Here is a 22,532-nt window from a genome sequence, read left to right as displayed (position 1 = left end):
AAAATTTTTAAAATAAAATGATACCAGAGATATTACGTTGCATGTAGCGAGACAGAGATAGCGAGAAAGAGAGAAGCAGACGGAGAGAGCGTAACCAACTGGAGAGAGACTGAACAGTGGGTCAGAGTTGGCACAGCGCAGCCAACCATGTCAAATGAATGACCTTCCTGAGACCTCTCGAATCAACCTGGCCAGTTCTTCTTTTTCTCCCTGCCAGCCGGCTAACCTCTTCCTCGCTCCCGCTGTCTCAAATTCCCCTCTCTTTCTCATTTTTCCCCTTGCCCATCTCTCCCTCATCTCCTTCACTGATCCCATCCACCTATGTCCACACACACGCACACACATACACACACACACACACGCACACACGCACACACACCTTCCCTCTGCTCCTCTCATTCCCACCAGTTCAACAGTCCAACCTTCACAATGTCAGTCTTTTACTTTTTCATTTAGTTTACACAATAGACCTCAAACCATTTGACACTTTGTCAGTTAGAACGATAATGATTACAATCTCAATCTCCTAAATGTCCCCCACGCAGGAAATACTCCATTTCTTTTATACCCTTTAATTTCCCTCTCAATCGCCATAACCTTTCATTCTGTCCACAACAAAAGGACTGATATGCTCATAGGTACCTGACGAGGACTTGTAATAGGGTTTTGCTGATTTCATACTAAGTAACAGTCATTAAGATTAGAATTATCTTTGATAACTGGGTGATTCATGATGGAGTTGGGGAAACACTTTTAGCCTGCCTTTGTTGTCGATCTGAGGTGGGCCATTCATTTTCTCGAGGGGGGGCCCCCCATGAAAAACCGGGACTGACTTTGGAGGGCAGAGCCTTAAGTTGACTCCAGATCTCCTTTGTATAAATCCGTCTCCTAATGGAAAGAAGCTTCCTACATGTGTCGGGGAGACATCGTTTCTGCTCTGCATCAGGGCCGAATTCCTCGGTTTGTTTGTCTCGCGAGACAAAGTTTAATCCTTGAACACATCTGTTATTCACAAAATAAGCACATGGCCCACCCACCCCTGAATTCCGGAAATAACTACTTGGATGTCCACATTTTGGTCAAAACTGTGTATTCTGAGAAAATCCTTTTTTTTTTTTATGTTAGCCTATGTACACTATACTATACATTGCTCGGATCTGGGCTATATTAGAAAAACATACACTATAATTGCATGAGTATTGTGTTTTTGAAGGTCGAGACATATGTTTTTATCTGCTGTCGTAGGATAAATGTGATGATCAACATGTCTTTTCGAGCAGCGGCCATGCCAAAGGACTCAACAACACCGGTACATCTTCTTTTATGATACTAAGTACTTGAGACAGATCCACAAACTGTAGATGAGTCCCAGAATTTTGATTTTCTGGATGCACTTTTTTTATTAATTTTTTTTTATGTCCTGCAATTTGAATCTTGGATGTTTTTTTTATTTTTATTTCAGACAATTGCACAGCTGTCACATGTCAAACGCCTGCACTCAGAAGGGCCTGAACGGGCCGTGTGTTTTAGGGTTTACTTTCTTATTAAGAGGTGCTCCAAGTGACACCGAATGAATCCTTCTAACCGTCTGCGGACCTCTCACCACGTCGGGCCGAAACAAAGCCCCCTTCCGCCCGCCTCTTATCTCGACTATAGCTACCTTTATCTCACAAATGGGCCCCTTACAAAAACACAGTGGTCATATACATCAGTGGCACCGGGGCGGACAGACAAACACACACACACACACACACACACACACACACACACACACACACACACACACACACACACACACACACACACAGACAAAGCGCACATTTCACACACATTAATGGAACTGGACTTGATCTTTTTACTGCTGTCCATTTGTAGTGAAAGATACAACACATTAAAGAGAGAGAGGGAGAGAGAGAGAGAGAGAGAGAGAGAGACCCCTTTTCGCTGATGAAATGAAAGGCTTGTGTTACAGTGATCTGTCAAAGCAAGCAAAGGTTCAACGGTGGGTCAGACTGCTGGGGGATTTTTTCACTGTGTTCCCTCTCAAATTACATGGTGGAGGGAAGGAATATAAGGAGAGGAATGGGGTGATGCTAGACGGCAGAGGCACAGAAAGAAAGATTGATTATAGCCGGAGACAAGAGGAGGGAGGCAGGTAGAGACAATGGGAGGAAGTTTTGAGTTTTCCTCGAACTCTGCATGCACTTAATCTTAAGGTAATTACGCCGTTCGTTGCAAATGTAGCATGCAATAACGCCAATTGATCATGGCAACACAATGCCCGTGAAGAAGGTGAGGTTCGTTGAGAAATGGTGGCCGATAAGAAGAGACGGGGAAGAAAGAAATATCTGATGGTGGAAGGTCAGCGGACCAGTATCAGCACTCAAGGCAGTACCAGGCCGCACAATTCTCTCTCTCTCTTTCTCCATCCCATCATTCTCACTCTCCACACCTCTCTCAACCCCTTCACCCTTATCCTGTTACTTTCTATTGCCATGTCCTCATCGCCGGAGCACAGTTTCTTTCCCCCACTCCTCCTGTTTCAAACGGACACAACTCAGCTCAATCACCAATCGGAAAATGACCACAGGCACAGGGAAAAGAAAAGAAAGGGATCGTGTGAGGGGAGAGAGAGAGAGAGAGAGAGAGGGAGAGAGAGAGAGAGAGAGAGAGAGAGAGAGAGAGAGAGCGAGAGAGAGGTAATGAGACAGAGAAAGAGAAGTGGGGGTAGGGTGGGGGTTTGTGACAGACACAGAGCACAGCGAATGGAAGGAGTCAGAGCAAGAGGGGGTACCTCTTTGTCCAATGAAAGTTGGGGTTAAAAAGTCGAAGCCATCATAAGTGTCAAAGGCAGAATACGGAGGCTATTCTTTCAGCTGTCTGCCCTTTCTTCTCTTTTCACGCCAGGATGTAGAGCCAGACTGATATATGGCTCAGCTCTGTACAGTAAAGATGTTTCCCTTGTATGCGTGGAACAATGGAGGACTGCCACCGAGGAAGAGCGCTTCCACCACTTCTAAAGGGAAGCCGAATTTGAGGAATCATTTTAATATTCATCGGTGCGATTGCAGGACATCAAATAGATCGCTCCTATATACTGTCAAGTCTGTGCTTTCTTCATTTTAGCAAGACTGAGCAGCTACTTCAAGAACAGCACACACGCACACACACACACACACACACACACACACACACACACACACACACACACACACACACACACACACACACACACACTCCGCTGTGTAAAGGATAAGGCATAAAACTGCTTGTTGACTGCAGTTTGGAATGACTGATGCATGTTTAAAAATGCACAAACACACGCAAATAACCACATCAACCATGATTTTCAAATCAGCGTGCCAACCCAAAAGTTACCACTCTGATGTTGCCTAGCAACCACCACTTGTTTAGCGGCCGCTCAATGACTTTTCCGAGAGAATGAAATGACGTCTAAATCTTGTTTATTAAAAATGTCTCGCAGTTTTTTGCTGTTTGTTATTGCTACAATATATTTGCAGAATCTCATCTGAGCAATGAGCCGCGCCAGGCTGTGCTTTACAGTTTCCCGAACAGCCAGCAGCCATCATAACCGATACAAAAATGATAATTCGATCATTCGCGCAAAAAAAAAAGTGATTGTTTGTGTGAAAATATGAAGTGTAAGAACACTTCCAGCATGGGAGAAACACTCAAGGTAATAGAAAATTGTAAAAGACATGTAACTACAATGTTAAAACATCACCACGGGGAAAATACAGGAGAAACCATCTTCTCTACGCTCTACCTCTTGCTTCTCACCATAAAACATCTGACAACACTGAACTGCCATAAAAAAAATAATAATCTAGAGGGAAATAAAAGATAAGTGTACTGAGCACCTTGGAAATGAGCACACTCCTCTCTGCACTGTTACTCGGGGAAAGTAAGTCGGGGTGGGGAAGTGCCATGTTCAGAAGTTATAAACAACCCACATAGAGATCACAGAGATTACCCAGACAGGAAAAAAAAAAAAAAAAAAAAAAAAAAAAACAGAACAGCCGAGTGAAGAAATCACAGAGAACTGCTAGGAAAAAGAAGAGGGGTGGGCAAAGGGAGGAATCTCAATCCGATCCAGAGGAGGGAAACAAAATGAGCCAGAATGAGCAGATAACTGTGACACCGATGCTCTGAGATCCAGAGGACACAGAAATGCTAAGAGCGTCAAAGCAATCGAGAAAAACAAAAAATGATGATGAGGAAGAAAACCGAAATGAACTGCGATGCCCCGCGAACAAGAGCGGCGTGTTTGTGTGGAAATTACAGCTGTTTATCTCTCCAATCTCTCCTGCGCTGATGGAATATTTACTAACACTCAAGAAAGATGGATTTTTATGGAAAAGAGATGTGACATTGTATTGCCTTCTTTGTTGTACTCTTGCAGAACATTTCAGTGTTGTGTGCAGCAGTTGCACACAAGTGTGCGGACGACTGGTTGTTGGTCCATAACTCTTTGAAGACAAGATTGAAAGGGTGTGTTTGGATTATATGGCTATAGAATGGTGAAAAATGTGCAAACAGTGGGAGAATTTGCCCCTTTTTTCGAAGATAATGTAACTTTAACTTCTTGGATGTTAATGTGTGCTTGACAGTGGGGCTGCGGGTGAGCCTGTGATATCCCATAATATTGTTGAGTACAACAACATATCGTCCAAATATGTTGACCTGCAGCACATAAATGCAGAGCGTGTAGAAACTTGATTCCGCAAGGGGTTTTTTTTTTTGTAATATATGTATTTCACATGTTGATTTTGCATTAATGGCAAATTGGCAGTATATAATGGAGCCTTTTTGACAGTACTGGGACGGTAAAGTTAACACGCCTGGCGAATCTTATCTGTGATTGGACAATCGCAATCGAAGTCCCGGGGGGGGGGCTAACATAAAGACTAGTACATGGGCATTAAGTAGATTTGGAATCTTCTCGATATTGTAAACGATCTAGGATTCATGTTTATGAGAAGTACATACGCCAAGGCGGTCAGTAAAGCAGATACCTTTCCATTAGTTTTTTTCTTACAAACCTGTAGTGGCAAGATCCTTATCTGAATTAGTATTAACTATCACGTGCCCACAAAGCACAGGTGTAACAGGCACAATGGCCCTGCCAACAATAAAGAACTGCATTAATAAAGATGCAAGATCATTAAATAAATTACCCGCCCGCCCCCAAAACGTTGCCACGCGACACTTCATTAACAGGTACACAGCAGAAATGCCAAAGCAGCAAAAATAAACAACTTTAACATGCAGCTGCATTCTTATCCTACCAATGTGAATGCAGATTTTGATGTGCATTTTTTTTAAGCAGAATGGTCAAGTGCTGAGTGAGCAGGAAGAGGATTATGTGAAAAGATGTGCAATTCAGTGGGGAGATCCGTCTGGAAGCCGAGATTGTTAGAGGGAAAATGGGTCTGAGGCGAGGAAAGGGAAACAATTGGACCCTGAAATACTAACTGTGGGCCTTGTAAATTAGTTTTTAATTAATTACACTGCATGTGTTGCAGTGGCAAAGTTCCGTCAACATTTTCCGACAGTTAGATATTTTCTTTACCAATGTCATTATTCCATATTCGAAAGGGTGGGACTTCACAGACATCAGTTTTCCGTCAAATAATAGAATGTGGATTATTTCTATTTTCTATAGTCTTATTACTGAAATTAATTACAGTCAATGCAATTAATTACCTTCTGTGCTCCAGATACACTTACTAGCCAAAGAAGTCCAATTCAACTTTATGGATTACATATTATAGCAACAATGCACTAAAAAAACTAAGTATTGCACGCTGACTCAGCAGATTCGATAAATGTCCTAACTTTAACTAACCTTTCCATCCTTTTGCGATGCGATCGCTTCGAGAAACACTCCTATAGCAACTTCCCAGCACACAAATAAGAAGATCATTTCTGCTAATTAACAAAAAAAAAAAAAAAGCCCCACTTTCTTTTCCATATCGGTTGGGAAAAAAAAAAAAGTCAGAACGGAGCTGAAGAGAGAGAGAGAGAGAGAGGGAGAGAGAGAGAGAGAGAGAGAGAGAGAGAGAGAGAGAGAGAGAGAGAGAATCTCCCCTGTGAGATTTGCAGACTGTTATTTTCACTGAGATTTGTTCTGTTGTGTTTCTCCAATAGGCTGTTGAGTGCTGTGGCAGGGGGATAGTCACGCTAGAGCTGCTTTGTATGAATAACATTTCATGTGCAATAATCTGTGGCTTTCTTTTCGCAAAATTGTGACACACACGCACACACACACACACACACACACACACACACACACACACACACACACACACACACACACACATACACACACACACGATTATTGGGCTAAAACATGGCAACAAGCTCACATTTTTCTTTGTGTTAAGTAAAGACCAACAGTATTGCAAAAATAAAATTAAAAATGTGAAATTAAACATCTGTGTTTTCACAACTGAAACTAACTGACCAAACCAAAACATATGCTCAGGTAATCCCTGTCTCTTCTGCTTTCTCTCTCTCTCTCTCTCTCTCTCTCTCTCTCTCTCTCTCTCTCTCTTTCATCCATGAGTGTTTTGCCTGGTCAGAAACTGTATTTACAGTCCCCCTACACTCCAAATTGTGTTTTGGTATTTGCGACTCCTCCTCAATGTTTGACCTTCACTCTACAGAATGATGGATGTCCAGAGTTTGACGTGAGAAAAGAAAATTGTTTTGCGGGTTTTCGCCGCTGAAATTGGAAAAGATTCTCTGGGCTCACCTAAATTCTGAGTGTTTGTGATATCACTTCTCTTAAAAAGTAGTTTCTGCTCTATTGGGTAATTTACCAGAGGGACGTGGACGCCTGACACTTGCATTCCCGTACAGTGAGAAAAGGGGCTTTCAGTGATGTTCAACATTTTCAAGAAAAGCAACAAACAAACAAAATTGGACACGAGGTTCTTTTTTTTTTCTTTTTTTATGATAGTGCTTTATCTGCTTCCTGTACACTATAGCTTCTCTTCTGCTTGCCCTTACAGCCTTCCTCTCATTGCCCCATGCATCATTTATGATCTCCTAATTGCCCCCAATTTAGGAGGAGCACGACAAAGGTGTTCACTGATGTCTACTTACCACGTTTCGCTCTTTGATGACCATCTTGTAGCTTCAGTATGAGTTTACCAAGATCCCAGTGTCTCCCGCACTCGGTGGCGTCTCAGGGAAGATCCACATCCCACGAAACACCGGCTCAAACTCCTACGGAGAGAAGCAGGAAACTTTGTCACTTGCAGTTGTTATCAATGGTAAAACCAAAGTTTTATTTCCTGATACTGAAGCAGGCTGAATATCCGACCTGCCAGTAGGATCATGCCTTTAAATTGTTAATGTAATCTGAGATTTGATTAAAAACATTCCTTCACAACGAACTTAGTTGAAAGTCCTAATCCAGAGCCAAGAGGAGATACGGTAGTATGGTTATGCATATTTTTCCTATGGATTTTATCCTGAAGGATGAATAAAAGGACTTTCCTACCACTGAACTTTAACTTTACAGACTGAAGCGGGTGTCTTTTATGACTCCCGACCCAGCGTCTCTTTTTGTCTCTTAAAACGAGAAAAACATACGAGGCACACGCTATTCACAGCGGAGAAGTTCTGTATATCTCCGGAACACATTTAAAGGCTTTAAGCGACACTCTGTGACATCTAATTGAAATAAGCTGGAGTTTTATAACTTTTGTCAGTCGCTGTGCCTCTCAACACTCTTCAGTCCCTCTGTTTTTTGTCACTCTTGTCAGCTTTGTCAAATAAAATAGATACACACTCATCTCTGCTCCTGTCAAAAATCAACATCAAAGGAGGAACGTGTGTCATTTTGATATAAATAAATCTGTTCCGCAACTTTGTACGGCTGATAGTTTGCAGGTAATAATCACCTCGTATGTACGTTTCCGTCTGGCATGTTACTCAAGTTCAGGAGTCTCTTTAAATGGGGACAGACACATGACGGGAGTGGGAACGACTGAAGTGAAGTTGAGCAACAAGGTGAAAGACAGAGAGGAATGTAGATGAGAAAAAGATTCACCCAAAGTGATGTGAAATCTTAAAGTAGACATATTGGATGTGTAGGCATCTTAACTGAGAACCTGTTTTTATACTCCACTCACCTCTAATTGCCTACACGGCTGTATTCCCTGTTTCACCGGCACTCATATATTTGAACCAGTGAAATCAGGCTGCCGATTACTACTGCACAAGCTCTGTGTTTGACTTCAGGCTCCATCGCATTGAATCAGTCTGCAATTTGCTGAGAGGAAATCCATAACATTTATTTCTCCTGCATTGTGATTAAAGGCAATTCACTGGGAACCAACACATCAAATAAAGGTATTTTAAACTCTCAGTAAAAGCAAAGCTTTTTTTTTCACATTGAGAATAAAACTTAACTCAAACTCTAAACAATGCGACTTTCACCAAGTTGAATTTTTATTAATTTTTTTTATCAAATTCTATAATTTCTGTATTACAAAATGAACAGCTATTGGGCCTGATTTTCTAGGATTATGTATAAAACATTTTCAATTGCACGCTAATTGCAAAAGATCGAGGTTTTGGTTTGCATATATTTTGCAGGTGATCGCCGAGGAGTAATGCCGTGACTCACATCACAATGACAAAACAGGTTTTGTGAGCAGTAACAACAATGATACCACGAGACAAAAAACTCTGGATTTGGATGTGTTGGTGGAGGAAGTTGTCAAACATATTGGAGCGATGACGGCAAATAAGTCTGAAGCAAAACGAAAAAAGAAAATTTGGGAAATAATGCGTCACAAAGTAAGAACTGTGGGAAAAAGAAGAGCAACAGAGAAAGATTCAGAAAATCCTACGGAACGGTACGATGTGTTGAGAGACTCTGCTTTCAGAAGCAAAACGTATTATGAGGCCTCATTTACGCAACGTTTTCAAAGTGAAAACTGAAAACTGTTGTTGCGTAACGACATAAATAGTGCTGGGAGCCACTGAAAACAGACATTTTTGAAAACAGCTCCTAAAGTTGCCGTGGAAACTGAGGATAACAACATTTTTTCTCAAATGCTGCTGCTGCGCATGCGCACCACAGCCAGCCGTAGCAAATAGTCGTTCTGCGCATGCACCAGTAGATGGACGATAACGTCGATGACGGCCTCCAGACAGTCATGCCCCCACAACAGCCCCCACTGGTGGTTCTACATGCTAACTACATCCTTTTCAGCATTTGTGCTATTTCTGTGTAAATGGGCTTCATTTTCAAAACGTTACCATTTAGATACGAAGCTTTTCTGAAACGAAAAACGCAAAAACAATGCATTTTCAATTGAAACATTGTGTGAACGTTGCCTAAGTCGTTTCAGTCGACGCACCTGAAGCATTACATCTCTGCATTGCGTCATTGCATTCATCACAAGTTTTACTGAGATGTGGTTGGAGTGAAGCTGTAAATTAATGTGTTTTAAATAAAGAAAATGTATACTATTATTGAGCTCCTTCATCATACCTTTTTCCGATGTCCCCGCTCTGCTTTCAACACAAATTGTACCCTTAATTCACTTCATACAGGTTTACACTCGAATGTAAACTTGTCAACTTAATCTGTGGCTAATGCTACAGCTTCATTGTGAGGTGTGCAAATTTTCTGAGTTTGTTCAAACCTTGTTATTAAAATAATCTGTCAAAATCCTTCTTATCTTCACACCTATCAAGTACACTGCTGACCAAACGGTTCACGACATCAGTTCTGCTTGAGTGGGCCTGACTTCTTTGGGGCACGAAAGGTATTAGATGATTTAATTTCCCCTGGCCTTGTAAAAAATGTTGATGAGCAGCTTTCCACCATCTGATAAGAAATATAAGAATAAGAAAGTGTTATCTTTCTCTACTTTCAATCAAACATTTCCTCTCTCTGGTTGAGCGGGAGCTCCCATGAGACAGAGTGAACAATGAGATTTTCTCACTTGCTCTTTGATGTGTTTGTACAAATGTGTTGCACTCATCAGCAACGCAAAAACAGGTTGTCAGATTGTCACTTCCTCTTCTCGGAAGTCTATACATGCAAAAAAAAAAAAAAAAACTTTCACCAACTTATGAATGAAAATAATCCCAGCAAGTTGCCTGTCTCTGTGTGTGTTTGCTCTGTGATAGACAAGAGTTCCAACGCCCCGTGACCCTGCACAGGATAAGTGGTAGAGAAGATGGAAGGACGGACAAACGGATGGATTCAATGGCTCGCAATTTTCATAAACCCATATTTTATTTACATTAGGATAGAGATAACATGAGCATGTCTGATTTTGAATATGAAAAGCAACATATCTCAAATTAGTTGGCAATGGGCCCATGTTTGTTTTTTGTTATTCTTTTTTATAAAAGAGGTCTGTGGATATTAACAGAGTGAATCAACTGGGGTTTTTTTGGGGAGTTTTGGAAAAGGGAAGTTGTCCCATTCTAGTCTGATAGAGGATTCTTAGTGATTAAGAGCCCAGGGTTTCGTTTGCAGTAGTTTTGCTTTGGTATGCATCAAATGACTTCTGTCTGTGAAAGGTCTGGACTGCAGGCAGGTCGCTGCGGCACACGGATTAATGCTTTAGTGATGGATGCAGTATCTGCTCTGGCATTGTCTGGCTGAAATAGACCTTCGCTGAAAGAGGTGCTGTTTAGAGGGATTGAAGTATTGTTCCAACATCTCATTAAAGCTCTGTATCCTCTCTATACCTTTCAAATTTGCTGGTGCCTTTTCAGATGTGTAGGCTTCTCTGTCACTAATGCCATGCCATAGGATCGTTGGTTGTTGAACTGTGCAGTGTTAATAAACTGGCTGGTCCCCGTCTTCTTCAATTCATGAGACCTGGCATCCGTGGTTTCTGAAAAAAGGTTTGGATTTCACCAGTCTGAGTTGACTCTTTTGATACTGAGCCATGTTACTGACCCATTTCTAATTAATGAGTCCATACACAGATTTCTTTTAGTGCTCTTTACTGTTTCAGCTTTGTGATACTTCTGTCTAATCATTGTGGAATGTGTTGCTGACATCAGATTCAAATTTGGCTTGTTTTCTTTGACAAACTAGTACATTTTCTTAACTTTTAACCACTTATCTGTTATTTGTGTTAAACTCTGAGTAACGTGGCATTATGAGGAATGCAAATAACTGTATCTTGTCTTCATTTACATTTATGTTTTTTTTTGGGGGGGGGGGGGGGGTTACTTCACTTGTATTTGTACAACGCTTGAATACATATCTCTTCGGCACTTAACTTAAGTAGAAGCTGCTTCAGAGCCTGAGTCACTCTCTCTGCGTATGTACGACAGTAATTTTCCAATACTACAATTAACAGTCATAGCTGAAAGAGATAATTACAAAGCTAAGTGGGAGACTCAAAGTCATGCTGAGACACATAACATAGACACACATGGTCATGCATACCAACACTCCCACAGTGCCGCTAAATCAAAATGATGCATGGGCACAGTGGCTTGTCAATCCATCAAAGCATACACGCACTGTGATAATCGAAGCTGATTAAAGCCTTTCAATTAATATATTCTATGTAGTTATGTACTCTAGGGCACTCAAGAAAGCAGAGAATAGTATCAAACAATGCTGGGATTAAATAATGGGGAAAAGAAATGTAGGGCAAAGCAAATATATATATATAAAAAAAAAGGAAAAGGATCAAATCAAAGTAAACCAGGTAAAATGCTGATTGGACATGCAGTGAGTTATGGAAAACCAAAAAGTTATTTTTACTTCATGAACAATCCCAGACCTCATCTTCCTGGTCGGTATGGATCATTATGACATCACCTGAGACGTGCCTCAACCCGGAACACATGCGTAATGATACCATCACCACTTAGGAGCTGTTTTGCTCCGAGTCAGAACCTGATTAGCAGGTTGTTCGGCTTCACCGACGTGTTAAGTCATACAGATGTGCTTCTGACACACATGAATGAAGATGTGAAAGTCTGGTCAGCTGAGTGCCACGTGCTTTTAATATGTAATGACTGACAACCACACAAACCTGCATCAGCTCATCGCCCATACGCAGGCCTGGACTAGTTTACGGAAATGCAGATATGAGTGAGGTTGATTGGTGAAAGTTTTAGAAAAGGGACTTAGATGTGAAAGGCTCACAGTATCACAGCCTCTTATAGTGATTCTCCTCCTTCTGCATGTTTTGAAGTGAAGTCGTTTCTTTGTAAGCGGGGGTACTGATGACTGATGAGGTGATAAGGGTGTCCAGAATGTTTCCCATGAGCCACATAAAGTCTCTCATCCACACATATGGAGCTATTTACATGGAACAGGTGGCAGGGCAGTGAAGACTGAAGAGTATGACACACACACACGCACACGCACACGCACACACACACGCTCCCACGCACACGTGTGCGCACACACACACACACACACACACACATGCAAACATGCCATGTCTTGTTATCACTGCTCAAAGTTAATTTATGGTCTGAGATCAAACATTAGAAAATGATCCACCTGACTGTCAACCCCATATCGCGGCGCGAAAATAAAAAATCAGTGAAGACCGACGAGCAGCTGTCTTGTAATTTACAGCTCTGTCATCACTGCCGATTATACAAAACAAGAAGACACACCGACCTGTCTGACAACCAGATACCCGCATAACGTTGCCACACGGCGCAGGTGCAGTCGTGAAAATAGAGCGAAGACGAAGTTTCACACAGCTGCGGGTTTATGACTTATAATTATTGGCATAACCATAACTGTCATTCAGCACCACACTGTCCCATCCAGGCGTGCGTGCTCTCCGCCCTGTCACGCCGGCGAGCTTCTTTGCTTTGTGTTCTGTTTTGTTGGTTCATTTGTTAATTTCCTGACCCTCATTTGGTGAGTCATGATCGCTCTTTGTGCCGCCACCCCTGGAACAAATGAACTGTTTATGGATGGCTGGTTCAATGTATGGTGGGATTAATGGATGGGTGGACATCTTTGTATTTGTCCGTTTCATCACATTTGAAGCATGCGTCTGTCTTTCTGTCGTTTCTTTCTGTCGTTTCTTTCTTTCTTTCTTTCTTTCTTTTCCACTTCTTGCCTCGCAGCCCCTCCATTTAATTTCAAACACCTTTAAAATCAATATAAATTTGACCAAATACAAAAAAAAAAAAAAAAAGGAAAAACACGACATGAATGCAAATTTCAACAATGTTATTTCCTTCTTCTTTACGCCACTGTGAAGCTGCCGCAGCCGCAGGAATGACAACCCTTGTTGGGATTCTGTCGCATCAAGCCAGCAGATTTGAATGCTAAACCCATTAGCCAAGCATCACTCACAGTCAGAGCTGGCGATGATAAATAACCCAACCAGAGAAATCTGATTAGGGAAGACGAAGGCAGGGGATCTGAGGGAATGAGTAACAGCAATGTCGCCGTTATCGGGCCTCAGTCAGATTGGAAATCACACACCGAGAAAACATGAAATGTTCATCTGCAGTGGGTTGTGTCGGCTGTTTTTCTAAAACATGGATTGGGACCCAAAATTGGGCCTTTGGTGGATTGCAATTAAATGAAAGCTGAACTTTGCGCGCATGTTGCTAAGCTCTGACACGCCTCAGTCACTGACGTCCAAAACAAACAGACTGATAAATGGGTACATTTGAACCAAGAAACTCTGAGTTTTTGGGTGGTTCTTTTGGCTTGTGGGTGAGAGTGAGGCTGAGGGTGCGGGTGAGTGAATCATTCTCATTCACCTAACAGTCAACCGACCAACAAATTGCGTACGGATTTTAATAGCGTGTAGGTGTATAATTGTAATTTGGATTGTGAGCATTTCAACTGAAGGCTGGTGAGACATTTTCAGTGATGAAATGGAAGTATCTTTCACAATCTCGGGGCTAAAAAATAGTTGGATAAGCCTTTCTGCGATTAACTATATTCAACATGTCCAGACGAACTCTGGTGCACTGAGAAGCTTCATTTCTGTTGAAACCTGAGGAACAACATTTTGTCAAAACAAACATCGTTCAGACCACTTGGAAAGATTTTCTTGGCTATTGTGTTATGCTGATCAGCCACAACATTGTTTATTCTATTGTATAAGCCTCCTTTCGGTTCCAGAAGCACCAAAAGCTGTAATACACTCTTTGCAACAGACACTGCATTAACCTCTACAGCAGTAGCTTGTCTGTTAGATCGGACCACCCGGGCCAGACTCTGCTCCCCTCGTACGCCAATGAGCTTTGGTTGTCCATGACCCTGTGACCAGTTCACTGCTGTTCTTTCCTTGGACAACTTTTGACAGACGTTGACCACTATGGACCACAAACACACACACACACACACACACACACACACAAGCTGCAGTTTCATCCCTGACCCAGACATCTATCACAAGTTGACCCTTGTCAAATCCTTCTTCTGCTTTTTACCAAACAACTTCAGGGGAAAACTTGCAACTTAATATATTCCACTCATTAACAGATCCCGTAATGTAGACAGAATCGGTGTCATCACTTCGTGATAAGTGTTCATAATGTAAAGGCCGATTCATTTTGTAAGTCATTTTCAGTCCCCCCCCAAAAAAAAGTAAAAAAAGTAATACTGTTATTTGAAGGAGTCAGCTGTTGTTTTGACTGACACTTACATAGCGTGTAACTAGCTGTGCTCTTTGTTGTTCCTCCTCTGCTTTTCGCAGCAGAGAGTCAAGCTTCACTGGATTTACAAGTACTGGCATCAGGTGTGCCTTGACGCTCCACTCTGCCAAACCCGTCACTGGGGGACGACAGGTTTTGCAAAAACAAGCCACTTATGAGTTTGTGTGATGTTTTTAAGTTCAGATTAGGTGTAATTCGACTCTCCACTCTGCCAGCCTCGTCACCAGGGACAAGGGGTTACTAAAAACAAGCCACCTTTTGAGTGTATGTGAGGTTTTGAGGCTGAGATTGACATGTAATATGAACCTAAACTGTTTAAAGCTTACGCGTTTGTCTCAGGGAGATGATGTTGTACTTTGACAGGGTTCTGTTTTTATGCAACTCATTAAATGTTTTCATGCTGCCCATACTTCTTTTAGACTGATTGATTACAATTCAAATCTGAACAATCTTTAAAAGCTTAAAAAAAAAACCAACAACATATTGACAGTTCTTTTGCCAGGACTTAAGAGTTGAGGATCATTACAGCTTTTGTAAGGTGAAGTCTTGAGGGATTCTGCGAGGAGGACAAAGCTGTTAGGTTGTTCTGAACAGATGTGTTCTATCTGTGCAGATAGAAAAAAAAAATTTAACTGCATATTAAAGAAAGGTTGCATGCTGCTTTATTGTCATTTCTTTAAGTATGTCTTATGGCCTCTTGAGTCAATGTTGCACATTCTGCACACAGCAGTTGTGTTTGTGGACAAGCTACTGTTTCTCAGTTCTATGTATCCACACTCTTTTGAAAGTGTTTTTTTTTTTTCTAAAGACATGTAACAATGACATCAGTTTGCTTTTACTGAGCTTTTTTGAGCGCTACAATCCCAAACACTGTCACACTAAAAAGGTCAGCCTGGCCTCACATGCAACATCTCAATGAGAGAATCGATTTGAGCTCCTTAACCCGGTCACACAGGTCAAATATATACATTTACAATCATTATAATAACCCTTAAGGTCAGACTGAATCCAATTAAATTATTTATCTCTATACAACAATTATGTCCTTGACCAACACACTCCAGTTCAAATTAAAGTGTTATAGTCATATCATAATTGCATTTAATTTGGACTGAATGGCTTCCTGCTGAAAACTATTCTCTAATCTGTAATGCACACACATGCATTAAAATGAGTTAATAGCTCAAAATTCAATCTCAAACGGCAAAGCAATGTTTTTGTAATGTGGCCGTTCATTGTGAAGAACCATCGTGAAATGCAAGGCATTTGATTGCATACCATCATTACTGAGATTTGACCATTGCAGCCCAGGACATACGAGTGCACCACACCATCAAACCATCAGTCCTAGTTAATTATTTAAAGCAAATTCAATTTACCCTCACCGGCTCTCTGACAAGCCCATATACCTCCTATACTGAGCCACTTATAGGTTGCATTTCGTTGCCAGTGACAAACAATTACACAAACACACACACACGCACACATACATTGATTGACCTTTCCCACTGAGTGTTATTAATACATGCAGGTCGTATTAGGAAAGGTTAACGAGCAGTAAAGCCAGCACCGCTTGCATGGAATACAAACAAGAAGAAGCCTAACCCTACGCGAGTGACAAAGAGGCCATGCGGTTCCCAGTATTTTGGGAAGAATCTTACATTCCGGTAATTCCAATAACTGCACACTATATCCAGTGAAAGAAATTACCTTGGAGGCAATAATGAGCGACAAGAGAGAGGGTAATGGCTAGGAGAGGAATCAACCAGCACTTGTGGTGAGTTCAAGAACCTAAACATGACCTCTGTTCTCATGTAATGAAACAGCCTGAGCTCTTCACTTTACAAGCCCGCAGTGCTTTCAAGCACATCTTGTGACCTTCATTCAGGAAATTAAGGAAGCTGTAGCTGTTATGACATGACCCCAAGCAAGAAACCTACTTTGTAGTATAAATGAACCTTTGAGTCTACCTTGCTTTGTCACATCCACTGTTCCAAGAGGCAAGGCTTCAGTTTTCATGCTCAGATTGTCCCATTTTCATGACAAGTGATCCATGGCCATGACACGAGTGGCTGTTCGCTCTCAGAAGCCAACGTTTGCTTTGTGTGATGCTGTAAGAAACTACTGCGGATGAAACTGCCGTTTGGTGGGAGTACAACGAGCTGCGGCTCACATTAAGTTTCTCTTGTTGAACAATTGCTCTTGCAAACCGGTACCTTTTATAGATATACTCAGTAATAATTGGGATGTATTAAAACTCCAAACTTCACAATACAGGTCGCACTGTGAACCAACACTGATGTTGGATGTTTTTAACAAAAAAATTCCAGATTGTTTTGTAAAATCATGGTTACAATTAACACAAAAAAAATAAACATCGGAAGACGCTGTAGTCTATCCGGAGCTGCTCTTTGCAAACATGTCTGAAGTTAATCAGAGGCAGATCGCTGCAGTCGGGCCTTTTCATCCACCATCCACCCTGACGACCTCCCAGCAAGTCTGAGGCATCTCATGAATGGACGGTATTCATTGGAAAAGCACTACCTCGGAAACAAATGCAGCCAGCAATTAAATGTGTGACCTCAACGTGATTAGGAAAACAGTTAACCGATATCTAATTCTAATGTCTAAGTGATAGCTTCCTCGGCACCATTTAGCATTGAATAACCTGAGGAAGGCCTCGGTCCAAAAAAAAAAGAGCAGGAAATGCTAATGTTACTTTGAAAACAAGATAAGAAGATAAAGAAACTATATATGTGTGCTTTGCTTTTTTTTTTTTTTTTCAGTAAAATGACCACCATATAGCTTCCATGCAAAGATAACCACTACCATATGTGTCTTTTATAAAAGTGCAGCACAGATAAAAAAAAAAAAAAAAAAGCACGTGTGGTCCAACGGAAATATACAATCTGCATCGCAAATGATCTGAAGTTGATCTCTTTCTTTTTAGCATGAGCGGAAAATGTCCTGAGCATAGATCTGAAATGACCTGAAATATATCTCCTCCTCTTCCCCACATCACAGGGCTGCGATGCATGGCTCCAAGCTTTAATGGCTTCGGAAACTACTTAAAACATGTGGAGTCACAGGAGTAAATGTAAGTCACCAATGACTTGGAACATCTCTCTCTCTCTCTCTCTCTCTCTCTCTCTCTCTCTCTCTCTCTCTCTCCCTCTCTCTCTCTCCCTCTGTCGTCTAACTGGGTCAGTGTGATGATGGTGTCAGTGTCTGGACTCAGCAGCAGCATATTTGCATCAGTCATCCCAACTAGACCGTGAAGAGAAGGATTTCCCTGCTCAGCTGTGCCAGTGAGTCAGTGAAATATACCCTCATAAAACCCTGCTGGACTGAAGAAGGGCCCGAGGATAACTTGGATCCATTTAATGGGCTGAACTTCAGGCTCTTTGCTTTTGGCAATGCAGATACATTGTAAGTGGAAAGCAGCATCCCCAGGAGAATGATACGACATATAATGGTGCTTCTAAGAGCCGCACAACTACTTCATGTGGTATTTTATAGAAACAGCAAGGATATAGAGGATATTATGTTGCCAAAGCTGCACAATAATTAAAAATAGTCATTTTGCAGAAGAATCGAGATGCTGGGTTTTCTTTTGCGTGTTAGTATTTGTGTGTCAACATTCAGAGGCAGCAAGCTCCGAACGCATTATCATAATTCCATAGCATGAAATGAAGAGTGGCATCCAGGTCTGTGAGCCGCATCAACGCCCGTGATGGTATGCACTTAATTCTGCTGAGACACTAAGACAGCCCTCTGGTGCAATTTGAGGTTGGATGAAAACTCAGTGGTGCAGTCAATGCTATGCAACCAAATTCAGCCTCTAATTAGGCCTGCTCATCCAAATTTAGAAGACTGTGGTGGTTTTTTATTTGGGAAAAAAAAAACCAAAAAAGCAGCCTCAGGACATCCCTAAACTTGAATTTTTGGCTGCGATGGCAACTTTGTGGCTTAATTAATTGAACGTGTAGGCTTGCTGGGTCATATCAAAACAGCTTGGGATATGATTACAAAATTGTGATGAGGCTGAATGGTGGTTAATTAAAGCCGTATTGAGAGTTGAGCATAAATCACAAATGCTGCATATTCAGTTACAAGCCCCCATCACGGTTTCTGGTCTCACCTATCTGACAGTGAGGTCACACTGCATCCAACACAGGTCTGCATATTATAGTGGTTCATTATTGAGATTTGTTTGGTGGAAAACTGAAGTGGCTCCTCAGATTTCATTGCATAAGTCTGTTTTGATTTGCGGTTCTCTGTGATTATTTACATTTGAGAATATATACAGTATGACGAGTGCTGATAGTGCATGGACTGTAATGCAGTGATAATATTCAGTCCGACTCATCACCTGCCAGGAGCTCTTCTACCTCCATTCCACCTTTTCTCAACCTTTCTCTCTCTTTCTGCATCTGCAAAGTCTTTGATTACAACTTCTCAAAGTTTGAAATTGATCTGTTTTCTATCTCTTTTTTCCCCTGAAACCTGGGTCAGCGGAGACTCGGGCCTACTGGGCCTTGATCCTGAGCTCACTCTCAGGTAAACTTTCAACTAGAAAAGACCCCTATTGCCGCTTTCAACTCTTCAACCATCCTCTCTCCTCCTCCTCCTCCTGTCGACTGGAAAGCACTTTGTTGATAAACCCACTTTAGGGTTCAACGGTCTGTCAGAAGATTGTTGTGTAGTGGACATTTTTCCTTCTGCGTGTGTATGTGCGCATCAGTGAGCCTATATTCATTACTATTGTGGGGACCCGGATCTGTTTACACACTCATATTATCTGCTAACATGCTCTTTGTGGAGACAAAAATCCCCATTATGAAAGTGAGGTATGATTACAGTGATGGAGGGTAAGGTGTAGGATTAGGATAAAGCTGCTTTCACACTGGCTCATGCAGACCAAATTGTAAATGAGTCACAGTGGTTTGGCGTGGCTGCTCCCAAACCCACTTTTCCCTCTAGACCTCACTAACAAGGTGGAGCGTCACGTTTCCATGACTACTAGATATCCCGACATGGAGAGCGTCACGGTCACATGCTTCGATGCTTTTTGCCTTCATGCTGCATTGTTACACAGAGAAATTAAAGCCCCAGTCCTTGAGGCTGAACACGACATACGTATTTTTTTTAAAGTCATCTGCACTGCTCAATGGACTACATGAGGATTCTCAGGTCAAACCTGAGGCACCATGGGCTATATGGTCGACTGTGTGCTGAAATGGCTTTCATACTACGTTCAGGCAGCAGCAAAACCCTGGTTCAGGTCAACATAGGCCAACATAAATATGGTTGGTGTGAAAGCACCCTGAAGCCCAGTTTACCGGACAACATTTTCAAGTGAAAATGGGAAACTTTCTTTGCATTTTTGGTGTCTGTTTACACAGCAATTGTGCTTGGACCCATTGAAAACGCAACGGCTCCCAAGGTGGAATTGTTTTGAAAATTGCCATAGTAAACAGGTCCTCTGCACATGCACGAGCAGATTGACAATAACAACAATGGCGGCCTCCTGAGTGGCATGACGCCCAGTCCATATTCTCCTGGTTTTACAGTTGCGTCTCCCCTGATAGCCATCCAACTTTGCTGTCTGTCCATAGGAATGTCCTCGTACACGCCACTGTTAACGTGTATTGCATGTTGTTCTCTGTGCATTTGTGTGCGTGTGTGTGTGCTTTCAAACAAACAACAGCACCCACTAGTGGCCCAACATAAAAACAACATCATTTTCAGCTTTTCAACACTTTCAGTGTAAACGGACATCATTTTCAAAATGTTGCCATGAAAACACACAAAAAAACCTTTCATTTGAAGCATTGCCGTGATACAGGCCGTGAGTCCGTTATTCTGCAACTCTCTGATTACTTTTCTGTTTTAATCACCTTAGTTTTGTTTTTTTGTATATTGATCTGAATTAAGACAGAAAGTTGATAGCGGTTAGAGTTTCGGCAGGTTTAAAGTGTGCATGATACGCATCTATGTCAATACTACGTCTATCAAAAGCATGACAACACAGCATGTCTGGGTATTTGTTTTTGTTCTCCTCTACTTGTGAGGACATCAAGGTGATTGCACACTCATTCACGGGGACCATGGCAACAAAAAAAATTGAAATTTATAAAAAAAAAAAATGTTAAGGGTGACATATTTTAAGGTCTCGAAGTGGGTTAGGCTTTGACTAGAAGCCGTCTGCATTGAATAAAAGTCAATATCAGTACCATGTACACCAGAAGTCATGGATCTGGAGTTTCTCTGATGAAGGTCGAAGTCAATGTGATCAGCACATATTCACTGCACTTATTCCACCATCATCTGAACTGGAAGCTACTTGTGTCCTCAGACTCAACTTCATGTATGGAACTAAGTGAGGAAAAGTCAGTCAGAACTGCACTCACACACAAAGACACACACACATAAACACATTTGATCAGTCGTACCACTAGCTGTGCAAAAAGGACAGTTCTTCTGCCAAGGCAACATGCTGTTGGCGAGCACTGTGAGAGGCTGTCGTGGAGTCTTCTGCTCACTTAGCACTTCACACACAGTCTGTCGTACTCTGTGTTACTCACTCAGCAAAAGCTTGAAGCCCGCATTACTGTTTTGTGTGACGGTCCAGAAAACACAGTCCTGGATAACCTGGAAACAAAGTAAAGGAAACGGGAAAATAAAATTATCATATTAAGTTTGGAGGCTCACAGCCCAGTTTGTATGAAGAGCTCCGACTGATGCCAGAACAATATAGGGGAGGACGTTTGATAACCGATGAATGACCTCTGCAGGTAACACAGTTGCACATTCTGCTTTGCCAAGTGAGGGGAATGTTGTATAGTGTTAACCACAAGGGGGCTGCTAATTCAACATAAACAGCTTTTCATTCCCCCAACTTCTCTGTACTTCAGCGTGAGCACAGAGACTAAAAAAAAAAAAAAAGAGATAAAACAATAAAAAAAAACAATGTCCACATGGCAAAGACACACACACAGCAAACACGCAGGTGCATATGCTCACTCAGACATCCTTCACTTCCTTTCACTCCCACTTCCATGTTGATTGTGCTGACACAAATACACCCCTCACCCACTGTCACCCTCACATATGCGCACACACATCAAACATTGCTACTGCTGGCAGGCCCACAAAGAAACACAAAATACTCCCTCTTCTCCCCTCTGTCACACACACACACACACACACACACACGCACACACACACCTAAAATATAGGGGAGAAAAACACCTGATGTGGGCCAACTGGAGCTAACTAACTGCGAGGTGTTACTTGAATGCATGCAGTACAGAAAGACATCCGGCTCTGTGTTTGTGTTTGAAAGATCAAGAGTTAGAGACAGAGGGGGAGTGTATTCTGTATTGACTAAGGATAATCTTTAACTCCAGCTCAATGAGCAGGCTGTCTTTGACACACACACACACACACACACACACACACACACACACACACACACACACACACACACACACACACACACACACACACACACACACATAAACAGACGTTATCAAAAGATACTCCCCACCTCCAAACATTTGGGAGTGCCAGCAGTCAAGGGCGAAACTCGCACACAAAAATGCACAAAGTGTTACATCAGCACCTCGCACCACTCTGCCAAAGGTATTTCTCTCAAGCTTAAGGTGCGTGATGATAGCGCACGTTTGTTTGTGCAGTCAATAACAACATGCTGCTGGTGCTTTTACACCATCATAACTGTAATCAGCTCATGTGTAACAGGGATCCTGACTATTAGCGAATACAGAGTGCTGGGACTGATTTCACAATGCTGTAATGTAGATAGCCATGCCATTGTGTTGCATCTATGCAAATTACAT

General features: G+C 41.9%; 1 long non-coding RNA gene across 1 annotated transcript in view; it reads right to left on the bottom strand.

Annotated features, from left to right (window-relative positions):
* Positions 1-22,532, bottom strand: part of LOC308114642 — a 111,208-nt gene that overhangs the window by 73,346 nt on the left and 15,330 nt on the right. The window contains exon 3 of the long non-coding RNA XR_013935626.1: positions 7,132-7,254. This is a non-coding gene — a long non-coding RNA (uncharacterized lncRNA). The remainder of the gene's footprint in view (positions 1-7,131; positions 7,255-22,532) is intronic.

This window comes from Lipophrys pholis (assembly GCF_963383615.2).
Source record: "Lipophrys pholis genome assembly, chromosome: 9".
Taxonomy (NCBI): Eukaryota; Metazoa; Chordata; class Actinopteri; order Blenniiformes; family Blenniidae; genus Lipophrys; species Lipophrys pholis.
This window is presented reverse-complemented; position numbering and strand designations above follow the sequence as displayed.